Raw genomic sequence first — 4,396 nt, forward strand, 5'->3', positions numbered from 1 at the left:
GTTGAGACCTGATTTATGACCTAGGATGTGATCTATTCTGGAGAATGTTCCATGGGCACTATAGAAGAATGTGTATTCCTTTGCTTTGGGGTGGAATGTTCTGAATAGATCTGTGAAGTCCATTTGGTCCAGTGTGTCATTTAAGGTCTTTATTTCCTTGTTGATCTTTTGCTTAGACGATCTGTCCATTTCAGTGAGGGGGATGTTAAAGTCCCCCACTATTATTTGATTCTTGTCAATGTGTTTCTTTGCTTTTGTTATTAATTGCCTTATATAATTGGCTGCTCCCATGTTAGGGGCATAGATATTTACAATTGTTAGATCTTCTTGTTGGATAGATCCTTTAAGTATGATATAGTGTCCTTCCTCATCTCTTATTACAGTCTTTGGTTTAAAATCTAATTTGTCTGATATGAGGATTGCCACCCCAGCTTTCTTTTGGTGTCCATTAGCATGGTAAATGGTTTTCCACCCCCTCACTTTCAATCTGGGGGTGTCTTTGGGTCTAAAATGAGTCTCTTGCAGACAGCATATCGATGGGTCTTGTTTTTTAATCCAGTCTGTTAGCCTGTGTCTTTTGATTGGGGCATTGAACCCATTTACATTCAGGGTAACTATTGAAAGATAGGAATTTAGTGCCATTGTATTGCCTGTAAGGTGACTGTTACCGTATATTGTCTGTGTTCCTTTCTGGTCTATGTTGCTTTTAGGCTCTCTCTTTGCTTAGAGGACCCCTTTCAAGATTTCCTGTAGGGCTGGTTTTGTGTTTGCAAATTCCTTTAGTTTTTGTTTGTCCTGGAAGCTTTTTATCTCTCCTTCAATTTTCTATGACAGCCTAGCTGGATAGAGTATTCTTGGCTGCCTATTTTTCTCATTTAGTGCTCTGAATATATCCTGCCAGTCCTTTCTGGCCTGCCAGGTCTCTGTGGATAGGTCTGTTGCCAATCTAATGTTTCTACCCTTGTAGGTTACATATCTCTTCTCCCGAGCTGCTTTCAGGATTTTCTCTTTGTCTATGAGACTCGTAAGTTTTACTATTAGATGTCGGGGAGTTGACCTATTTTTATTGATTTTGAGAGGGGTTCTCTGTGCTTCCTGGATTTTCATGCCTGTTTCTTTCCCCAAATTAGGGAAGTTCTCTGCTATAATTTGCTCCATTATACCTTCTGGCCCTCTCTCTCTTTCTTCTTCTTCTGGGATCCCAATTATTGTAATATTGTTTTGTCTTATGGTATCACTTATCTCTCGAATTCTGCCCTCGTGATCCAGTAGTTGTTTATCTGTTTTTCTCAGCTTCTTTATTTTCCATCATTTCATCTTCTATATTACTGATTCTCTCTTCTGCCTCATTTATTCTAGCACTTAGTGCCCCCATTTTCGATTGCACCTCATTAATAGCCTTTTTGATTTCTACTTGGTTGGATTTTAGCTCTTTTACTTCTCCAGAAAGGGTTTTTCTAATAACTTCCATATTTTTTTTCAAGCCCAGCTAGTATTTTAAAGTGATGATTCTGAACTCTAGATCTGACATCGTACTAATGTCCGTATTGAGTAGGTCCCTGGCAGTCGGTACTACCTCTTGTTCTTTTTGTTGAGGTGGTTTTTTCCGTCTCGTCATTTTGTGCAGAGGAGAATAGATTAATGAGAGAACAAAATGCTAGCAGAGTAACCACGTCCCCAGAAAATATACTTTAAACAAATCAGAAAAGACCTGAAGCAGTGGGATAAGAAAGGGACAGAGAGAAAAAAGAAAAAGAAAAAAAAGAAAAAGAAAAAGATAAAGATAAAAACAAAAACAAACAAAACAAAACAACAACAACAAAAGAAAAACCAGAATGTGATCAAATATGATCAGGCTGGTATATAGATCAGTGCCACACACTAGATTTGGGTTGTATTTTGATCTTTTAGAAGAAAGTGCCTCCCAAAATTTTAAAGAAAGAAAAACTTATATATGTACAAAAATAAGGGTTGATATGATGAAGGGATGGAATATGACTGTAAAAATGGAAATTATAAAAAATTTTATAAAAGGAATTGATAAGAAGTTGTTTGAAAAAAGAAAGAGGAGGATTTAAAAAAAATAAAGAAAAAGAAAAAAAAAGGGAGAGGATGTGATCAGGCAGGGGAATAGAAAACACCATATACTAGAGATTTAGGGTATATTTTAATTTGTTAGAAGAAACTATCTCAAAATTTTAAAGAGAGAACAACATATATATAAGCCAAAAATATGGGTAACTAATATGAAGGGATAGAATATGACTCTAAAAATGAAAAATAAAAATGTTTTTTTTAAAAAAAAGGTATTGATAAGATGTTGGTTGAAAAAGGGAAAAAGAAAAATTCAAAAAGAAGTAAAAAGACAAAAAAGACAGTTTAAAAAAAATTAACTTTAAAAGACTAAAGAATCATGGTAAAAAAGCTGTGAATTCTATGTGCAGTAGTCCCCTAGCGCTGGAGTTCTGCCGTTCTCATTGATCGGTAAACTTGGTCTTGGCTGGTTGTTCTCGCTGATCTTCTGGGGAGGGGCCTGTTGCCGTGGTTTCCAAATGTCTCTTCCGGAGGCGGAATTGCCCCGCCCTTGCCCCCTCCCGGCTAAGTAATCTCCTCGGGTTTGCTCTCTGGGGCTTTTGTTCCATGCGAGCTTTCCGTACAGCTTTGGAGCCGGAGAGTGAAAATGGCGGCCTCCCAATCTCCGCCCCGGAGGAGTCGAGAACTCGGGGCCCCACTCCTCAGTGAGCCCCCAGAGAAAAGCCATCAGTCACTCCCGTCTCCCCGGTCTCCGGCCGCACTCCGTGCTCACCCGGCCTGTGACCGCGCGTTTCTATCTCTGGCACCCGACCCCGGGTGGAGTCTCCAAACCCAGCAGATCCCTGGGGTGCACTCCCGCGCGGCTCCTCCCACGGTAGGAAGGTGAGTCTCCCCGGATCTGCCGCTTGTTGGGTCCCTCGTGGAGGAGCAGGGGCCCGACTGTGCCTTGGATCACGGTTTATGGCAACCCCGAGCTGAGAGCCCGCGCCTGGGTTCCGCCTCTGCAGCCGGCTTCCCTGCTCCATTACCTGGGAGCTCTGCCACACTCAGGCACCCCCGGTCTTTCTGTGACCCCGAGGGTCCTGAGACCACCCTGTCCCGGAGGGTTCCACCCCCCGCTCAGCCACCAGAGTGACGTCCCTCAGCAGAGTAGACTTTTAAAAGTTCTGATTTTGTGCTCCGCGGCTCTATCACTTGCCAGAAGCGGCCGACGGAGGCCCCTCCCCAGCCATCTATCCTCCCGAATATCGCCGCGAATTCACTTCTCCGCACATCCTACCTTCCAGAAAGTGGTCGCTTTTCTGATGAGAGAGTTGTTGCTCTTCTTTTCTTCGATCTCCTGTTGGGTTTGTAGGTGTTCAGAATGGTTTGATCCCTATCCAGCTGAATTCCTGAGAGGAGACGAAATCCAGGTCTCCTACTCCTCCGCCATCTTGCTCCGCCTCCTCTTTTCACACTTTTAATCTCTATGCTTTCTATAAAGGGCTAGATAATCAATATTTTAGACTTTGTGGGCACATTTGTTCTCTGTTACATATTCTGCTTTGTTTTTGTTATTATAAACCATTTTAAAAAAATATCTAGTTTATTTATTTATCAGAGAAAGAGCACAAGCAGGGGGAGTGGGAAGAAGCAGGCTCCCTGCTGAGCAAGGAGCCCAAAGTGGGACTTGATCCCAGGACCGTGGGATCATGACCTGAGCTGAAGCCAGACCCTTAACTGACTGAGCCACCCAGGTATTCCCGGTTTTATAAACCATTTGAAACCATTCATTTCCTGTCAGCTATATATGCTGACCATGTTTTGTTTTCAGCAGTGACTTTCTCTTTTCTTTTTCTTTTGCATTTGTTAGTTTCATTTTCCTTTATAGAATAAGTTAGGTTTCTTTCTTAACCTTCTTTAATGAGCTCTGCCAACTTATATTTCATAACCTCCTAATTATTTTTGCCCTTCCCTGAACTTTCTTTTTTAAATCTTTGCTTTGTGCTCTTTAAACATAGAGGTGATTAATTCAGTATGATTTAAAAATTTAGATGTGATTTTAAATAACTTTTATTGCCTTTCTGGAAACATTTTTCTAGTGAAGTTTTTCAGCTGCCATTTATGGATCTGGTCTTCTTTTCCTCCTTTTCTTTTTCTTGTAGATTCTCTGTGTAGAAATTATTTTCTGGATCCTCTGTACTTGACTAAATTTGAGGAAGTCCATGTTTCTAGGCTATTTCCAGGGTACAGCATGTTGGGGAAGAAACAAGACCATGCTCCAGTCTAGCAAGAATTTTCCTGATAACATAGGAACATAGAGTTTTCTTTCTTTCTTCTTTCTTTCTTTCTTTCTTTCTTTCTTTCTTTCTTTCTTTCTTTC

Source organism: Mirounga leonina, unplaced genomic scaffold (assembly GCF_011800145.1).
Source record: "Mirounga leonina isolate KUSES-001 unplaced genomic scaffold, KU_Mleo_1.0 Mir_178, whole genome shotgun sequence".
NCBI lineage: Eukaryota > Metazoa > Chordata > Mammalia > Carnivora > Phocidae > Mirounga > Mirounga leonina.